The sequence below is a fragment of the Cryptotermes secundus genome, unplaced genomic scaffold (assembly GCF_002891405.2).
Source record: "Cryptotermes secundus unplaced genomic scaffold, Csec_1.0 scaffold11, whole genome shotgun sequence".
NCBI classification, from domain to species: Eukaryota; Metazoa; Arthropoda; class Insecta; order Blattodea; family Kalotermitidae; genus Cryptotermes; species Cryptotermes secundus.
Window position 1 is genome coordinate 368,283 of NW_019739208.1, and position 21,008 is coordinate 389,290.

General features: G+C 43.7%; 1 long non-coding RNA gene across 1 annotated transcript in view; it reads left to right on the forward strand.

Annotated features, from left to right (window-relative positions):
- Positions 1 to 21,008, forward strand: part of LOC117282882 — a 470,636-nt gene that overhangs the window by 316,992 nt on the left and 132,636 nt on the right. Inside the window, exon 4 of the long non-coding RNA XR_004513794.1 lies at positions 10,924 to 11,077. This is a non-coding gene — a long non-coding RNA (uncharacterized LOC117282882). The remainder of the gene's footprint in view (positions 1 to 10,923; positions 11,078 to 21,008) is intronic.

Consider the following 21,008-nt stretch of genomic DNA (forward strand, 5'->3'; position numbering starts at 1 on the left):
ACTTTGGGTCAAGTAAAGACGACAAGAAACTTTGGGGTTCCAAACTAGGCCGAAAATATCCCGAGTACAGAAGTAATTACGTGTTTCTCAGGAAGAGCTCTGCTAAATTTAGTTGGTTGGTTAGTTAGTTACTTAATTAGTTAAACAAATAACTAAATTACTAACTATTGATATCAACTGTTCTTGGGAAGCCTTCAGATTCATAGTCATTCGAGAATTAACTAACATTTTATGGGACCCGAATGTTCCTTACAGTCTTAATAACATCCCTCCACTGGTCCCTATCCTGAACCAGATGAATTCAGTCCATAACACCCCATCCAATCTCTCTAAAATATATTTCATTCATGTCCTCCCATCTACGTCTAGGTTTTCCTAGTGATCTCTTTCCTTCTGGCTTTCCAACCAATATCCTACATGCGTTTCTCGGCTCCCTCATTCGTTCTATATGCTCTGCCAATCTAATCGTACTTGACTTGATCATTCTAATTATGCTTGACGAAGAGTACAAGTTAATGAAACTTCTCCTCATGCAGTTTTCTCCAACACACCAGCACCCTGTTCCCATACACCCCCAGCCCCCAGTCTATGTCCCTTTCACTCCCATGCCAAACCAAAGGCGAAGTTATAATTTTCTGCATCCTAATCTTTAAGTGTTTAGACAGCAGACGAGAAGACAAAAGTTTCTGAACTGAATAGTAGCAAGCATTACCCTGATTCAATTTCCTTTTAATTTCCTCTTGAATCAAAATATAAAAATTTACTGTCGCTCTCACATATTTCAGCTGTGGCACAGTCTCGAGGAACCTATTAGCTGTCAGGAGCCGGGATAGCGTAGTCGGTATAGCGACTGGCTACGGGCTGGACGTGAGGAGCCGGGATAGCGCAGTCAGTATAACGACTGGCTACGGGCTGGACGTGAGGAGCCGGGATAGCGCAGTCAGTATAGCGACTGGCTACGGGCTGGACGTGAGGAGCCGGGATAGCGCAGTCAGTATAGCGACTGGCTACTGGCTGGACGTGAGAAGCCGGGATAGCGCAGTCAGTATAGCGACTGGCTACGGGCTGGACGACTGAGGGGTCGGAGTTCCAATCCCGTTAGGGTCAAGAATTATCACTTCTCCAACCGTCCATACCGGCACTGTGGTCCACCCAGACTCCGACACAATGGGTAACGGAGGATCATTCCCGGGGGTAAAGCGGCCGGGGCTTGAAGCTGACCACTCACCTCCAATTAGTACCGAGGTCAAGAATACGTGGATCTATACATACACTCCCCCATACATTTTCATGGCATAGTGCTTAATTAGTTAAGCACATGGACAACTTCACTTTAACTTTACCTATTAACTGTCTTTATACAATCATTTGTTTAGTTACATGACTTAACATGATGTGAGCTGAAATATTTGAGGTCCGTTTTGTATAAATAATGCAGATGATTATAATTTCAAATGTAACCTAATTGCAAGAAATTTGTATTTGTGAAACTTAATGTGCATACATTATTTTCTAACATGATACCATGTCATTCGAAACACATGCATGTATACTGCGCGATCAATTAATTATTCACGTTCAGAAACGTAAATTTTCTGTGTATTCTAACGGACAATTGACGTACATCAATTTGGAACTGTATTTCACTGAGTATGAATAACAATCACGGGCGCTACAAAAAGTGCTTTTATTGAACAGGGCTTATCACATTCCAAATTAACAGAATACCTCTCAACTTTGCATAAATGAAACCAATAATAGGGGAATAAAAGCCATCAAACACAACCGTCACACATGAATAATATATTTTTAGTCTGATTTAACAAATGTTACAAAATGTCACGTGTTTTATTTATTATTGTCACGTGGTAAGTGTGACTATGCCGGTCACGACAGCCGAGCGGTCTAAGGCGTGCACTGTCTTCGCTCGCTCGGAAGCCTGGATCGTTGGTTCGAATCCCACTCAGGGCATGGATGTTTGTATGCGTTTTTCTGTGTTTGTGTACAGGTAGAGGCCTTACGACGAGCTGATCACCCGCCCAAGGAGTCCTGCTGTATGTCTAAGATCTAGAAAAACCGAAGTGAACGGAGAAGTTCATGGAGGTAGGCCTAGGCCCACTGGGGCTGTAGTGCCAAGGAAAAAAAAGTGTGACTATAGTTGGGTCTGGATTGGTTCTCGGGTTTATTGAACACTTACAGAACGTAACTACAAATAATTACTACAGTCTCACTGAGTTAAACAACGCAAAGATTACTGTAACTACAGTACACAAGAAGTCTTCTTAGTTTTCATTAGCCGTTGCTTGGTGGCTGCTTTCAACAGCAGGCGTTCCCCTTCCTCTTGGTTACCGCACTGCCTCGTACCTCAGCTACCAGCTTCTCCTGAGCCTGAGTCGTATATTACGACCGAAGGTCAGTCGGCCAATCTGTCTTCCAATAAAGCACCCACCTGGGGCTTCCTGACAGATTTGTATTACTGTCAGACAGTTGCGGGTTTGTTGATGTAGGGCACTGTCTTTGACAAGAGGACAGGGGTCTGTCGCTTTCAATTGATACTGGTCCTCGCCAGCGCAGTCACTTTCGGGTCCGTGTCCCGTGAGACTCGTGACCATATTGTACGGTCTTAGATTCGAGACTTCCATTTTCGTTGCCTCCCTGAGACACGCAGGGCTACGGTGGAGGTATTCGACCCCGCCTCCACGCTGGAAACAACACCTCCACAGAGTTGTTTCCTAGTGTAATGCAGCAAAGGGTTACGTACATGTAGAAGTAGTTTTTGGGTAAATTTGGAATCACTACAATTAGATGTAAGATGGAAAAAACACAAAAAACTAAACTAAAACTGCATAGTAATAAGGACATGAACCGGAGAGCTGGGGTTACAAGGAAGTAAAAGAAATTCCTGACTAATCAGAATGTTAACACGACAGCGGGAACCGCTGACAATACGGAAGGGCTATAAGAAAGGTGTCATAAGCACTAAGGCAGACGAAAAATGCTGAGTAGGAGGAGGCGGCTCGATTGACAACCAATAATCAAGCTACACCGACCCAAAATCACGTCAGGGTAGGAGGACCCCTATACCCGGAAGACAACGAGTCAGCATAGCAGAGGTTATAAAAACCCGAGACGACCCATTTTAGGGGCTCTTTTTAGCTTTTTAGCTTCTTAGCTTTTTTTGGCTATTCGATTCGATTCTAGTCGGATCTATTCTTATTAATGTCATTATTACATTAGTACCTCAATTGTGGCCATGAGTGGACGCTGGATCGTGATGACAAGCCTTCTCCTCTTCAGCTCACGTAAGTGGAACCATTTCATATAGCCATGATCATTAAGTGTAAAGTGTAAAGTGTAAAGTGTAACCCGGGAGAGATAGGCTAATCAGATGGGCTAGGTCATTCAGTGATTCCAAGCATAGAATACCGACAGCAGGGTGATAGGTGGTGGACATGATGAGACACTGCAAGATTATTTTAATGTAAGTCGAACCGACAAACGTCGGCACGGTGTATATAGTGTATTTAAAGACGTGGGTAATAGAATAGGCTAGGAATGTGACGAGTTTCATTCAACCTCACGTATCCACGAGTGTTATCCTCTTCCTCCGACTCCAGGACTTCCCAAAGCTTCGGCGATTTATGGTTACCCCAGACAGTAATGCAAGCTAAGATAAGTACGAGATTTCTTGAAATAACAAGATGGTGGCAGCCTACTAATCAGGGTGACGGAGAGGGATATTTCCTCGTCCTCCGTCATCACGGCAGGAGATAAGTGTAGCGACAGCTAGAGAGAGGTACAGTGGCGGAAGCGGTGGAGGTACCTCCACGCCCCCCGTCACGCCGCAACACCTAGCAATGGATGTTGTACTGTTGCCTGTTTACTCAGCTGTTACTTGGCTATGGATTTTTACGTGTCATTTTATGCTCTGTTTTTATCCTGTTTGGGTTAAGGGCCAAAATTAGCAATATTTAAACTAAAAGATTTTAAGGAAAGGACAAGACGGTTAATAATATTAAAGCATTTGCGCCGAAACAACCAGCAATGACGGTTACATGGAGCCAGAATAAATACATCCGTTCAAGACTTAAGCCCATTTTCCACTAGAATTTAGCGTTTGCAATTTCTCTGTAGTGCGTTCTAGCGAGCCACTGACTTAAACGGAACTGTTTCCACACAGCCACACGACTGATCAGTGGTTCGCTAAGACACGGTACAAACCCTCCAAGAAAAAGGGCCCTTTCTTTATATTGTCACGTGTAGAGAGGTACGCGTGAATAAAATGACGGGTTCAAGTTTGGATGATTGGATTTATTAGCGATTTGATTACAAGCTTCCTTAATTACAATTAATACAGCGTTATCGCTAATTTACACACTTTACAGTTCACCGTTGCACACGGAATAGGGTTCTCTGTTTCCACTAGTCGTCTCCTAGCAACGGATCCCAACACAGACACTATAATTTTATGTCAGTACGAAGGCTTCTTGTCTTCAGTCACTCTATGCTCCTAATCTGTCCTCAACTAACCATCACAATTCACTATGGACACGCTCCACTCTCGTCCGTGTACACTCACCTGCTGAACTCTCCTGACTCTCCACTCCAAGTTCCAATTTGCTCTTCCAGCTTACAACTGACTGCAAACGACCTTTGTTGTCCCCTATAAGACTTCGGCGCGGGCCTACAGAGAACACTCTTTGCAAGACCTAAGATTAGAGTTGAGAATAATATTAAAATTGATTTTAAATGAATAGGATGGGAGTTGCCTGTGGTTCTGTATGGGTGTGAAACTTGGTCTCTGACAATAAGGGAAGAACATAGACCGAGGGTGTCTGAGAACAGGGTGTTGAGGAGAATATTTGGACCGAAGAGAGATGAAGTGGCAGGAGGTTGGAGAAAACTGCATAATGAGGAACTTCATAACTTGTACTCTTCTCCAAGTATAATTAGAATGATTAAGTCAAGGAGGATGAGGTGGGCAGGGCATGTAGTACGAATTGTGGAGGCGAGGAATGCGTATAGGATATTGGTGGGAAAGCCGAAAGGAAAGATATCATAGGAAAGACCAAGGCGTAGGTGGGTGGCTAATATTATAATGGATCTTAGAGAGAGAGGATGGGATGATATGGCTTGGATAGATCTGGCTCAGAATAGGGACCAGTGGAGGGCTCTTGTGAACACTTCAATGGCCCCTCGGCTTTCACAAAAAGCCCGCCATCTCTCAGCTTCCTGAGCAAGTATGCACTTCTCAGAACGAACTCTGCTCCATTCAATTACTTACAAATATTCTTCTTAAACAAGAAATGCACGTCAATATAATTACTGTGAACCCTCCTCCGCAGCGGGGTTTGATTCCTCCAGAACGGTGCCTTGGGTAAACCGGTGTTACCAGAACGTAACACCTTATGGGTTTATGCGGATATGCGAATGCGGCACCATAAAATCTCCCATTAGTACTCAGATACATAGGCTTTTACGGTGTGCACACACACACATAATTGATTAGCCCCTACACATAATACTGTAAATTATTAAAAGCATCAGAATATGTAGCTTTGAAGAGACCTGTCTTTTACATTGAAAGTCAACGGTGGTTTCGGAGGAATATGTCGCTTCCATCTTCAGGGTCAAAGAATAAATCAAGCAAGAAAGTAGCATGAAGCATGTAGCAACTGGTTTCTTGCTTGGTTTATTTTTTCGACACTGAAGATAAATGTGACATGGTCCTCAGGAAAGTCAGTTGACTGTCAACGGAATACACAGCGTTATATCCAACACTTCTCATAATCACAGCTGTTGGAATCTCAGATTCTACGTATGTAGCTTGTAAAGCACGTGTACAGGAATTTGGACTGAAATGGGACTTGGAAATCTTGATGGCTCCTTGGTCCTTAGGTTGTAGGACCCATTCGATGTTAGAAGTTTAAAATGTCACTGCGTTATTAAGATGTCTGAGTTCCATTATCTGAAGATCGCGACCGGCGACAGACTGCGTATAGGCCTACTTCAATTTTCCACTTTCTATAAATAACTTTTCGCACGTGTATTTTTGTTGTATAAATAAATTTGCGTTAGTCAAGGTTTTGCTGTATTTATAATTGCATGGAACAGATGGCAGTATGATACGTAAACATACAATAAAATGTAAAAACAGATGAAAAAGAAAGTGTGACGCATATGACCATTGCTGGGCAACGACTCTGTGAAATATACCCGAGGATACACTCTCAACAATAGAAGAACGTCCGTTGCTGGGTAACGGGTCGCTAGACATGTTCTCGCAGCAACGAATAAGCACACAGCAGAACAACTGTTGGAGGTGGCGACTTATATTAGGTCCTTCCCGAAATTATAAAGTGGGTACACGTAAGAACACATTCGTTTGTAAGAGAGTTCAGGCAGTTCAGTACATGAGTTCAGTGTTCAGCTGTGGAGTGTTAACCAGCGGACAACGGAAGCTGAAGAAGTGACCGATTGGTAAATCAGAACCAAGTCAATCACAGTAGAACAGAAGACACTCGTAGTCCAGGAAGGAATGGAGCGAGTCTCAGAGAGACATTGATTGTGAGCTGTTGTAAATTATTGTAATTAAGACTAATTGTAAAAAAGGCACCAATAAATCCAATCATCCAATCCAAATCCCGTCATTATTAGTCACGGAAACCCGGACGGGTACGCGGTGGCGTAGTTGGTTAAGGCACTGTGCTACAAGCCGGAAGGTTGTGGGTTCGAGTCCCGATGAGGTGGATTTCTAAATTTACCTAATCCAGCCGCACTATGACCCTAGGGTCGACTCAGCCTCTAACAGAACTCTTCCTGGGGAGTAAAGGTGCGGCCGGAGCGTAAGGCTGACAACCTTACCGCCATCTGTGAGCCGATTGTCTGAAAAATGTGGGAGCCTCGACCTCTCACAACCCTATGGGCCTCCACGGCCTTTACCTTTTACCCTGGACACGTGACAAGAATAAGAAGAGAGAAATAAGAAAATGAAATGAAGGGAATGTGGAATGATCATTTAAGACGGAAAAGTCAGTTCTGGTTAACCCATAAATTTAGACATAAAATGACAATGCTTTGATGTTTTGTTGCCCTTACAGTTGATTGAGATCCGTTAAAAAAGCCGCTACTCATCGCTTGATACTCTCGTTATAATGTAGTTAGCCTGTAACAATTATAATTTCCCATTCATCACGTTACTGTGGGATACTGTGTCCGGCTAATCTGGCTGCGCGCGCACCGGTTAACTCAGCCGTCCGTTTCTTCCCCGCAACAGTGCGCCGTAACTCAATCAACAGCCCCTCAGCTGCTAATGCGGAACCACAGAACGGCAAACACTGTCCATGTTCATATGAATGATGTACAAGGGGAGGTTGGTGCATATTATCGGCTTATATATGGAACGAAAATGTTCAAAGTTATTAAAAATACGCGGTAGCATAGTTGGTTGAGGTACAAGCAGGAAGATCACGGGTTGGTTTGATTCCCAATGAGGTCACTGTTTTTTTTTCTTCAATTGACCTAAAGCCGCAATATGGCCCTTGGGTCGACTCAGCAACTAACAGAAATGAGTACCAGGAATATTCCTCGGGGGTAAAGGGCGGCCAGCGCGTGTAAGGTTGAGAAATGTACCGCCATCTATGAACCGATTGTCTACAAAGTGTGGGAACCTCGAAGTCTCACAAACCTATGGGCCTTCACGGCCTGTTACAGGGATGTCTTTACCTTTATCTTTATTGTAGTTCATTATCCTGTTGCATGATTACTCCGGTCTAGAAAGCAGAGATTAACGGCCATGGGGATCCGTTGCGCTGACCACACCCTCTATCCGCTATAGTTGGTACTTGTTTCGCCGATAAGCGGCGGTCTCTCAGTCGGTATAGTTCGCTTGTGGACTAAAACCACGGAGTTTTTTTTTTGTTGTTGCATCATTACATATTTCCGTCACAATGCAACATGAGAAGCTGGCTGCATGCACAGAACAGAAAAGAACGCACTACACAAGCAGGGTATTGGGCCTACAGACAAAGAGACATATGTAGAAGAAACCAACATACACATCAACATCAACGAACAACATGAAATACGCCCACGCCGCCGAAGATTGTGCTAATAGATCTCACAAGCAGATCTAAGCTGCTTTTACTAAATTTAATAGGGTGACCTATTTCAATTTTAATTTTAATCACAATTTTAAAATTGAAACTAATAGTGCAGTGAACAATTTAGCATAACGAGGACACCTGATGATGGCTCTATACGACCGAAACATGTCATGAATAAAGATTAAAGTTACTGTAACAATCCTGTGTTTGCAGTGTTTTGGAAATCGATGAAATAAATTTTCTGTTGACATTTGTATCTTCTGGGATGTGTCAGCACATAGTGTCGTAGTCGTTTACCAACGATTCGAAAGAATATTTCAGCTCTGTCTTCAAGGTAGAAGAATAAGACGAGCAAGTAAACAAGCAGGAAGGAGACAGCGTGTTCCTAAAAAAATTCAATACAATTCTAACGGACATTCCGACGTCACATCCCAGCAGAGAGTAAGAACCCAACATATAACAACGTTGTCCAAAGTTAACAATTTTTATCCCGTCTAAGTTGGAGCCGGGATAGCTCAGTCGGTAGAGCGACTGGCTACGGGCTGGACTGGTCGGAGTTCGATTACCGATAAAATCCAGAATTTTCTCTTTTCCACGTCGCCCAGACCGGCTCTGGAATCCAACCAACCTCCTATCCAATAGATATTGGGGGCTCTTTCCAAGGAGGTAAAGCGGCCGAGGCGTGAAGCTGACCACTCACCTCCAACTAGTGTCTAGGTCAAGAAAATATGGATCTATACATCCACTCCCCCATACGTCTTCATGGCGGAGCGTTTAATTTAGTTAAGCGCAAGGACAATTTTTATCCCGTGTAAGTAGATAAGTTAGGCCGCGCCATAGCTCAAGCGGTTAGTCGCTGGCTTCCCACCGCTGCGGCCCGGGTTCGATCCCGGGTCTGATCAAGTGGGATTTGTAGTAGAAAAAGTGGCGCTGGGGCAGGTTTTCTCCGAGTACTTCGGTTCCCCTGCCAATCTTAATTCCACCAATTGCTCCACAATCACCCTCACCTATCATCTGGGGCTGGTACAATAGGCCAGAAGTGGCCGCAGCACAAGGGACTTAGTCCCACCCCACTAGCAATAAAAAAAAGTAGATAAGTTTTCTTTGTGGGTAATTTAATGACGCTCCAAGTATCTAGACTACATTGCTTCCGAGGGTAAGATGACGGATGATGAATATGTATCCTCACGGAATGAAGGAAACAAAGAACCAGTCTCGGTTAGAAGAGCGGTTGTTGCAGACGAAATTCTAACCAAGTATCTCCCGACTACAAGTCTAGAACGTTACTCTAGCTCAGTGTATTCAGTTCCATCTAGATATGACAGACGTAAAGTAGTATTTTTAAAACGAGTTTTTTAGGAATCTGTACGAAGTGAGGTTCAACTTCAGTTTTTGTAAACGCATAACAAAATGACCACTCCTTCACAGCCTCCATGGTTTTGCATGTATAAAGATTTGTGAAGAAAAGAAGTTTACGGAAGGTGATTCCCTTTGGATTGTTAAGTGGATTTCAATATTTTTATAGTACTTAAATAGAAATAACAGAAGTTTCGGAAAAAGAAACCAATTCTGCAGAGAAACTCGCATGAGATAGTCATATACGTTACATTTCAAGTTTCCTTTTGGAGTTTTCAATATAGTAAAATAATCATTTTCCGCCTTGATAGTACAGTCATTAAAAATAATATTTCAGTACAATTGTTTATGACACCACCGTAAGGACTAAACTTACTGCAATGACGTTACAAGAGCAAACATGAATATGCAAGCAGCAGGAGCAGACACGAATGGCAACACCACCCTTGTGATGTTGAGGGTAGGGTAAATTTGTCCCTGTGCTTAACTAATTAAATGCTACGACATGAAGGCGTATGGGGTAGTGGATATATAGATCGACATTTTCTTGACCTCTGCATTAGTTGGAGGTGAGTGGTCAGCTTCACGCACCGGCTGCTTTACCTCCGGGGAAAGAGCCCCCGGTATCCATTGGATAGGAGGTTGGCTGGTCCCCACAGCCGGTCTGGACGACATGGAGAAGAGAAAAATCTTGACCCTACAGGGAATCGAACTCTGGCTCCTCAGTTGTCCAGCCCGTAGCCAGGCGCTATACCGACTGAGCTAGCCAGGCTCCTATTTCAATAACAAAAAAATAATTTAATGGAATTTCCTGAAGTTCATCCCAAACATTGACTGAAACATGTGGCAACCATTAAATAAAACGAACGTAAACAGTTCGATTGGTGTATTTTTTATTGTTGTGTTGACGGCCAGAATACTGCAAATTCCAATCAGGCGTAGATTGGAGTAGATTCGGCCTTAGAAATGTCTTTCATGGGAAGGATTTGAAAAAAGAGGTATTGGTTTAAATGAGTCATTGTACTAACGTAACATTTCTCTGGAAAAACAACAGAAAAGTTGATAAACTTCAATGCTTACAGGTGGAGGAGCCGGGATAGCGCAGTCAGTATAGCGACTGGCTACGGGCTGCACGTGAGGAGCCGGGATAGCGCAGTCAATATAGCGACTGGCTACTTGCTGGACGACGGAGGGGTCGGAGTTCGAGTCTCGGTAGGCTCAAGAATTTTATCTTCTCCAGATCATTCAGACCGGCTCTGGGGTCCACCCAACCTCCAATCCAATGGGTACCGGGAGCGCTTTCCACTGGGGTAAAGCTACCGGGACGTGAAGCTGACCACTCACCTCCAACTAGTTCCGAGGTCAAGGAAATATGGATCTATACATCCACTCCCCCATACGCCCTCATTACATAGAGCTTAATTAGATAAGTACAAGCAAAACTTTATCTTTTTACTTACAGGTGGTGTTCCGGGTGAGAATCGAACCGAGAGTCTCCCAAATACAAGTTTAGAACATTACCACTACACCAAAGTGCTCAGTGTCCGAGCCGAGATTCGAATCGCGTATCTACGAAATACAAGATAGAAGAATTACCATTTGGGAGAACTTGACCCGTAAGTTATGAGCCAAACTCAGTAAGTCTGACACCGGCTCGGCCATTTCCAATTCCACGAAAATGTCCGGAAGTGGGTAGACAGCCCTTTTTCTCTCTCTCTTTGCAAATGTGCGTTCTGAATATTTAAATCTCTTTTCAATCCATTATCTCTTACACGACTTCGTCTTTTAATCCTGTTCTTGCTCCACCGCTTCTCTAATGGCGAAATGTGGTAAAGCGTGGGGAGAAGCCCTGGAAACCAATCGACTGACAGGAGAAGGGGAACAACTGTTCTGCACCAGTGTTGCCACAATTGTCTACGTGAGTGCCTGCCATTCTGTGCAGCATCTGGCAACACTAGTGACATAGCGAGTGTCGGACTGACCACGCGACACCCTCTGTCCCCTAAAGTTGGCACTAACTTCGCCGACAAGCAGCGGTTTCTCGGTCGGTATAGTTCGCTTGCCGACTAAAATCAAAATCTGACATCATGTCTGATAAATTGCTGCTGGCCTTCGTCAGCACAGTAATTTTCTTGTGTCCGAGTCTCATTGGTATCAAGATCATATTAAATTATTATAAGGTCGCGGGTTCAAATCCCGATGAGGTCATTGGATTTTTTTCAGTTGACCTAATCCTTCCAGCCTCACTAGGCCCTGGGGTTTACTCAGTCTCTAACAGAAATGGGTACCAGGAATTAATTAAATAATTTTCTTGGGGAGTAAAGTGCGGCCGGCGCGTAAGGCTGACAACCTTACCGCCATCTTTGAGCCGATTGTCTAGAAAACGTGGGAGCCTCGACGTCTCACAACCCTATGGGCCTTCGCGGCCTGGTACAGGCATAGCTTTATTTTACTTTGAATTATTATTGAATGACGGCTCTGGGAACCTTCGGTCAACATCTCCTTGGGCAGACATTGAATATAATTACTTATACAAGATTGGCCTTTACTACGTTACCTCTCAAACGAAATCGATAGTTGCTCAACAGGCCCTTGCTGGTTAATGAATACCGAACAGAAAAGAAATCCATTCCTACCAAACCGTGATGTTCACATTTCAGGGCAAATGCTCTCATGGTCTGTAAGATCATAATGCAAATGTCCACAGGTGTGAGGAGTATTTGTGTCATAAAAATATGTTTCACACACAGAACTTTCGGTAAAGCGAGTAATAAGAGAAACAGATGCGCCTATCTTTGGTTCCTTAAACCTGTGTATTAATGTCAGGAGGTTACTTGAAGATAATCACACTGATTTGGGATAATTGCCTTCATTCTGTGTTTGTGTTGTCCTGCGTGTAGGTAGCGGCCTCGCGACGGGCTGATCACTCGTTCAAGGAGACCTACCCTCTGTGTAGAACAGATTACGTAGATGACGAAGAAGAGGTCAGGCCCCAACATAGGGCTGTAGAGCCACTGATGAATGAATGAATGAAATGCTCCAGATTACTTCATTAGTTCATGCCATATAATCTGTTATATTATTCCAAACGTTTCGGAGGAAATATCTACCTCCGTCATCATGGCAGAAAGTTCTACCCGGCTACGGGACATTACATTCTATGAGGTGACAATTTTCACCAAACCTCACATTTCGTCGATATCATGGTAGTGTTTTTACAGAACTGGTTCTTGTACGGTAAACATTCTGTGCATATATTTGGGATACATCCAGTATATCTGTTGTGAGTGAAGATTTTCGAGGTTTTCTTCGGTCCCTACAGGTTACTAATGTAATAATACCGCGAAGAAATCCATTTATTTCTAAATAATTATGTGAAAACTATGAACTACTATTTCATACAATATTTGCAGTTCAAACAGCCTCGTTAAACAAAGTTATGTATTTTTGTATGAGTTGACGTTCCCATAGTGATGTCTGTGGATAGTAGTGTCTTCTTGGATGTGACGCCGTACAGTCAGAATTTTATCCTATGTTGAGGACGAACTTACCGCATCCACCTTCAGGATCGAAAAGTAAACCAATCAAGCGAAAATCTTTGTTTGTTGCTTGATTCTTACTGACATCTAGAATTACTCTTCGGTTCTGAAGATGTGGGAATTATGTAAGATTTGAGTTTTTCACGGCGATGACTATGAAGAATGCCGTCCTCTGAGATGTGGCGCCATGTAGATAGTGTGTAAACCGACGTTTCGGAGGAACTTATCGCCTCCATCTTCAGGGTACAAAATCAGCGAGCGAGGAACCAGTGTGAGCAGGTGGCACCACAAACCAGAGGACGGCATTCTTCATGTAGGAATTGCGTCCCTCCGGAATGTACGTGAACCGGACCACACGGTGCCACATCCCAGAAGACAGTACGTTCCAAAATAACAGCCATAAAATCCTCCTGTGATGTATCTTTCTTTCCGTGGAAGTTCTTTGAGAAGATACTAAAAAATTAAAGGCCTAACTGTAGTCCCGGACTGAAGACAGAACAAAATTGCTTTGTGTTCCTGCTAAATATTCATGCATAAATATTAAACAGGTTCAGGCTCTTGGCTGGCCTCATACATTCAATACCCACAACTGCTGACTTTGCGTCATCATAAAAGCGGAGCTGTTTTCTCACCGCGTGGAGTGTTTGTGATGTGCGCAGTGGGGCCTCTGAGTTGATGCATTCATGACAAGGACAATGGAATCAATTGGAATTACATGTCTGAGGATGACAGGGAACTGTTACCACTGCGGTAACGGACGCTCTTTGGAGATGCTCCTGAAACGCTTCAATTGACTGGCCAGGATGCGCCCCCCCGCCCCCCCGCCCCCCCAGCGACCGTTGTCATTCCCAAGCGCCACTTCGGTTCAGTTTCGAGCACACATTATATAGACTGTTCCATAACTCGGGGACCAGAAAGATCTGGGTCTCTAGGTAATTAGTGAAAGACAGCGAATTCACAGCAGTCCGCTTTCCTTTCTTACTTTCTCGCTTTCCTTCTTTCGTTCTTCACTTGTCTAAGTCAGCGGGAAGCCTCATTGTTTGTTGTATAAACTTTCGTAGTATTAACTTCTCCTATTTTCTATTGTATTCGTTATCAGCCCTACATATTATCGAACGATACGTCGAGACCGATGTTTAACGCCATCACCCACGAACAGTTCGCGCAAATAATCATAAACCATCTCCTTTTTATAGTAAATTTCATTTCATGTGTACATATCGGAATATTATCAATAATCACAGAATATACACGATACACTGAAAATATTGATCCCTCTTTCGTAACGTACATAATTTATATTTATATTCAATGTGTTAACGATGAGTCCGTTTCTATGGTGATCTAAACTTGCACAATATCAACAACGATAAATCTCGCGCTTGTAAAATACGAGAAGGATTCTATTTTGTGTTATCATTTTACGATTCTGTCAATTGCTAGATTAGGTAACGTCGAAAGGTAGGGTGCCTATGAATTGGAAAGGATAAGGAAGGAACCGGTTGTGTTCTAATCATATAAAGCAGAAAATTTATTGATAATCTGAACGAAAATAAACTTCTCAAGAAGTACTCCAATACCTACGAGTACATACATGTTAGTGGTAGGAAATCCAGCCCTTCAGCTATGCAGAAATATATCAAGTTTTCAGCAGGTAAAAGTAAAGATATCTCTGCATTCAACTAAATAATCACTGCACTGTTAAGACGTATGGCGGAGTGGATGTATAGATCCACGTATTCTTTATAGATAGAGGTGAGTAGTCAGCTTTATGCCCCGGTCGCTTCACCCAGGAAAAAGGACACATAGCACTCATTGGGCATGACGCTGGGTGGGCCCCAGAGCCAGGCTCGACGCTGTGGAGAAGGGAAAATTTCCTATCCTTGATCGGTAAACACGAAGTGACACTTCACATGACGGTGCCTCAGTTTTAACTGCAAGAGTAAGCACACGCAACAATTCCTGGAACATCATTAAATGATAGTTTCATCTGCGATAGCCTTTCTATTCCGTGCAGTTTTTTAAAGCTCCCCTAGAATATTTTTATGAGACAAAACTAATCTTTTCTTAAATTAATCCTTCCAGATATTTTTGCGCATTTTGTTATTTCTCTCCATCCTGTCATGAGTGCAACGGTTATTCCGAAACGGCCAGTTTCAGTTGCATCGATCCTCGGAGGGTCACTCACCAACTGAAGTTAGAGCTTTATGACTGCAATGTCTATGAGGTGCAAGAAAGTTGCAAGAACCAAGTATTGATCAAAATGATTCATCATATACGGAATTTTTTGCCAATGAAATCTGAAAAATCGGAAAGATTATGTGGACAATACTTGTACAGCATCGGAGTGGGGCACGCGGTAGCGTAGTTGGTTGAGGCACTATGCTACAAGCCGGAACGTCGCGGTCTCGATTCCCTTTGTGGTCATTAGATTTTTCAATTGACCTATCCTTCCAGCCGCGCCATAGCCTTGTGGTCGACTCAGCCTCTAGCAGAAATGAGCACCAGGAATCTTCCTGGGGGTAAAGGCCGACCGGCGCGTAAAGCTGACAACCTTACCGCCATCTGTGAGATGATTGTCTAGAAAATATGGGAGCCTCGTCGTCTCACAACCCTATGGACCTCCACGGCCTGTTACAGGGATAGCTTTGCTTTAAATATCCTAAGTTACTTAACAAGGATAGCTTGACGTTACCTTTCCTAAGTTACTTAACAAGTATACCTTGACGTTACCTTTCCTAAGTTACTTAACAAGTATACTTTGACGTTACCTTTCCTAAGTTACTTAACAAGGATAGCTTGAAGTTACTTTTCCTAAGTTACTTAACAAGGATAGCTTGACGTTAACTTTCCTAAATTACTTAACAAGTTACTTAACAAGGATAGCTTGAGACGGTTGGATGATGCATGAATGAAAACGAATCGGAACTGATTTGTAAGGAAGTGGCCATAGCCTAATTAGGTATTTCTCTGGAGGCTCTGAGGAAAATCACCAAGAATCTCATTCAGGATATCCGGTGATTCGGCTGGGATTAAAACCCAGCGCCTCCCTCATAAACAAGTATAGAGGGTTGCCTGTAGACCAATCTATTTTTTTTTATTTTCTTTTTTTGCCATTCTTGTTCTTAACTGTCACTGTGCTTACCTGCTGGGAATTGTTTTTGTTCTACACAAGAATTCAAGTTTGTCTTGTTTAATGCGAACTACTTCTGCTTAGGGCCCTCACTGATCATGAGAGAGGGTGGAAGGATCTGCAAAAAGGGGAGAACTGGTTTAATATGAGAAGCGAGTTTGGGGGGGTGGGGGGCACCTGTGAAGATGAATTCTTTACGTGTTTATACTTTCGTCTCTACGAAACTTATTTCTCTGTAGTTCCTTTTTTTTAACATTTTGTTGCTACTACTCAATCACACTGTAAGATTCAAATTCCTTTTATTTCCACTCCGTCGGTTTGATGGTTTTATTTATTTATTTATATTTTCTTTTGTCTGTCTGTCTGTCTACCAAAGTGAGCTGTACTGAGACATCGTCTTCAATCAAACCGTAATGACTCACCCTGACATGGATAAAACGTGGAGCCGAAAATCGATTTTAAATTACTGGACTGTGATTCGATACCCTGTCAATAGCCGGCAATATTTTCGTCACAAGATGGCACTAAACAGGAAGATTGGTTATCTGACGATGTTCACATTATCGAGAACATGTAACGTGGATGATGGAGTGATTAATGAATATGTGGTAATTAGTGGAGTGAGATTTTTCAGGGAAAACCGAAATTTTCGGGAGAAAATACGTCCCAGTGTCATTTTCTCTACTACAGTTCCTATCTTATTTGAACTGGTATCGAACTAGGATCGCAGAAGAGAGAAATCGGATGCTAACATACCGAGCTATCACTCACCCCCACCCCCATCTAAAGGGAGAAGAAAACGTTTGAACCTTTCTTTCATTTCTTTATACTTAAGTTTGGTTTGGCAAGGGTTCCGTAACTTCTTTGTCCCGAGGGTCAATTAGTGCGTGGGTTTTTTGGTCGATCATAAAACTCCGTGGTTTTAGTCCGCAAGCGAACTATACCGACCGAGCGACCGCCGCTTGTCGACGAAGTTAGTGCCAACTTTAGCGGATAGAGGGTGTCGCTTGGTCAGCGCAACGGATCCCCATGGCCGTTAATTTCGGTTTTCTAGACCGGAGTCGCTATTTCCTTGAAATCGCTCCTCAATTATCCTCACGAGGCCGAGTGGACCCCGTTCCAGACCCACTACTGCTCAGAAAATTTAGCGCCGGGAATCGAACCCGGGAACTTTGGATCTGTAGCCAGGAACTCTGACTACTAGACCACACGGCAGGAGAGGAGCAAATGGCATATCTGCCCCCTTCCCTGGATTCACTCGCTCATGGTGCTGAACCCTTCTTGAGAAGCTGCAAATTGTGCAGCCACTCAAGAATTTCCCAGCATTTTCTGGAAATCGATGGTTCATTACCGTGTTCACAAGAGCCATCCACTGGTCCCTATCCTGAGCTAGATCAATCCAATCTATACCGTCCCATCTTATCTCTCTAAAGGCGCTATGCTCGCGAGTAATGTGGACGATATGAAAGTCACGAAACAAGCAAATTTTAAATTTTTAATTTAAGAACTATAGCCAATAAATTAAAATACACATACAGGCTCTACACACTACGAGGAAGTATACGGATTCTCACACGCCGAAGCCTGGCGAGCAAATGAAGTAGTGTGAACGAAGATTTACGAGCTCAAGTAAAAGCCAGAGGAGTCTCCCGACGAGCACAATCCTGGCGAGCTCGAGTAATGTGGACGTGCCTTAAGATCTATTTTATATTGTCCACCCACCTACGTCTTGGTCTTCCCAGCGGTCTCTTTCCTTCCCTGGATGATTTAAATTAAATTTGAAGTAAAGAGGAAATAATGATAATGAACTTCAAAAAGTGTGGACTCAAACAGCTCATAACCAAAAAGTATCGAACTTTTGGTCGGCAGAAATACATTTATCGATTTGGAGGTACAAAACCCTAATCCCCTTCAAAGTAGTCTCCTTGGTAATGCACACACTTCTCCCAGCGCTTCCGCCATTGTTGGAAACACTTCTGGAACGCGTCTTTTGGCATGGTGATCAGCCGGGCCGTCGCATTCCGCATGATGTCTTCTCTTGACTCAAATGGGATTCCTTTCAGCGGCATTTTGAGCTTGGGAAATAGCCAAAAGTCACACAGAGCCATGTCGGAGTAGGGAGCCTGACGAACCACAGGGATGTTGTGTTTGGCGACGAAATTCTGAATCAGATGCGCAGAATTGGCGGGTGCGTTATCATGATGGAGCTGTCAAGCTTTTGCTGCCCACAGATCTGGTCATTTGCACCGCACAGCATCACGAAGGTGACGAAGGACCTCTTGGTAGTATTCCTTTGTGATGGTTTGGCCTTGTGGTGCGTACTCATGATGCACAACCCCACGGGAGTCGAAGAAAACGGCCAACATGACCTTGACATTGCTGTGGACCTGCCTTGCTTTTTTGGCCTCGGAGATGTCGGATGTTTCCCCTGTGATGACTGCATCTTGGTTTCCGGGTCGTACCCATAAACCCACGACTCATCGCCTGTGATCACGGTGTTCAGAAAGTTGCGGTTACTGTTTGCATTGTCCAGCATGTCCTGTGTGATTTCCAGGCGGCGTTGCTTCTGCTCCATTGCTAGCAGTTTCGGTACGAATTTCGCAGACACTCTCCTCATGCCCAAATCCTCCGTCAAAATTTAATGTACCGATCCAATGCTTACCCCTATCTCGTTCGCAAGTTCTCGGACTGTGATACGACGGTCCTCCATGACCAAAGTCCGCACTTGCTCAATGACATTCTCACTTCTGCTTGTTGAGGGTCTGCCTGAACGCGGTTCGCTGTCCACCGATGTGCGGCCATGTTTGAAGCGGTTGTACCACTCCTTTTTCCGTGAGTTGCTCCTGGCGTCGTCTCCGAAAGCCTGTTAAATCTTGCGAATGGTTTCCACTTGGGTATCGCCAAGCTTTTGGCAAAATTTGATGCAGTATCGCTGCTCATGTTGTTCCGTCATTTTACACCTTACTGGAATCCGACGAGCGCTCACTACACGTCCTCATTCATAGGCCGACTGCCAGCAACTGACGCTTTCTGCGGGCGGGAAAAAATTCACGACTGTGCATGAATGTCCTCTCCACATCGCCACTGAAGGGAGCCTCCCGCGCTTCCTTGGTTTACGCGGGAAAAAAAAAGAAGGTTCGATACTTTTTGAACACACCACGTACAAGCAGTCTTGTACTTTTACCACGAGGTGACTGAAATTCATTTAACATCAAAAACGGCGTTTTGAATCATTAGGCTTTCAGAGAAAAATCATTTTTAATAACTATCAATACACCAACGATCCGGGATATCTCAGTCGGTATAGCGATGGGCTACGTAGGGAATGTGCCGGGGTTCGATTCCTTGTAAGAGCAAGAGATTTTTCCATGCTCCAAAGCGTCCAGACAAGGCTCGGGGATCCATCAAGCCTCCTGTCTAATGGATAAGGGGCGCTCTTTAACTGGGGGGTAAAGCGGCCCGAGCATGAAGCTGACCACTCACCTCTATATAGTGCCAAGATGAAGAATGGTGAAGCTACCCCTCTACTCCTCCCCATTTGCCTCCGTGACACAGGGACAGTCTATCAATACACCATTAAATCATCTACAGGATGAGGAGGTAAAGCTCCACATATTCCCAATCTCTATTCAAAAAGACTTGAGCTGTCAGCTCCACTCTCCAGACGCCTCACTCACAAGACAGGGCATGGGTTTGAAAGGAGACACAAGTTCGGTCTTCCATAGCACCTAGTTTATACCCCTCTGTCTTCAGTGACTGAGTTGTCGTGGTGCTTAGAGAAAACAATTCTGTCGACACAGGGACAGTCTATCAATACACCATGAAATCACATACAGAATGAGGAGGTAAAGCTCCACATATTCCCAATCTCTACTCTAAAAAACTTGAGCTGTCAGCTCCACTCTCCAGACGCCTCACTCACAAGACAGGGCATGGGTTTGAAAGGAGACACAAGTTCGGTCTTCCATAGCACCTAGTTTATACCCCTCTGTCTTCAGTGACTGAGTTGTCGTGGTGCTTAGAGAAAACAATTCTGTCGACACAGGGACAGTCTATCAATACACCATGAAATCACATACAGAATGAGGAGGTAAAGCTCCACATATTCCCAATCTCTACTCTAAAAAGACTTGAGCTGTCAGCTCCACTCTCCAGACGCCTCACTCACAAGACAGGGCATGGGTTTGAAAGGAGACACAAGTTCGGTCTTCCATAGCACCTAGTTTATACCCCTCTGTCTTCAGTGACTGAGTTGTCGTGGTGCTTAGAGAAAACAATTCTGTCGACACAGGGACAGTCTATCAATACNTGCACTGTTTAACATCTTCGTTCCCTCCTTCTCTTTAACATCTTCTTTCCCTGCTTCTCTTTAAGATCTTCTTTCTCTGCTTCTCTTTAACATCTTCTTCCCCTGTTTCTCTTTAACATCTTTCCCTTCTTCTCTTTAACATCGTCTTTCCCTGCTTCTCCTTAACATCGTCTCTTCCTGCTTCTCTTTAACATCTTCTTTCCCTGCTTCTCTTTAACATCTTTCCTTGGTTCTCTTTAACGTCGTCTTTCCTTGTTTTTCTCTAACATCTTCTTTCCCTGCTTCTCTTTAACATCTTCTTTCTCTGCTTCTCTCTCACTCTCTTCTCTCCTCCCCCCCCGGAACGTTCTGTTGTTTTGGTGGTAAGCGTGGGGAAACGTGCAATCTTCTCAAATTGGGTTGTTCTGTGGATGAGATTAGAGGCATAGACTGTTAAATCTCACGGAAGATAGAATAAAGAGAAAGAAAGAATGAAATAAAATCTGTATTCAGTCGAAGTTAGTTGTTATACTTTATTTCCACAGATTTCCGCCATGTCAACTATTTTTTTGTAATGGTTTCCTTGA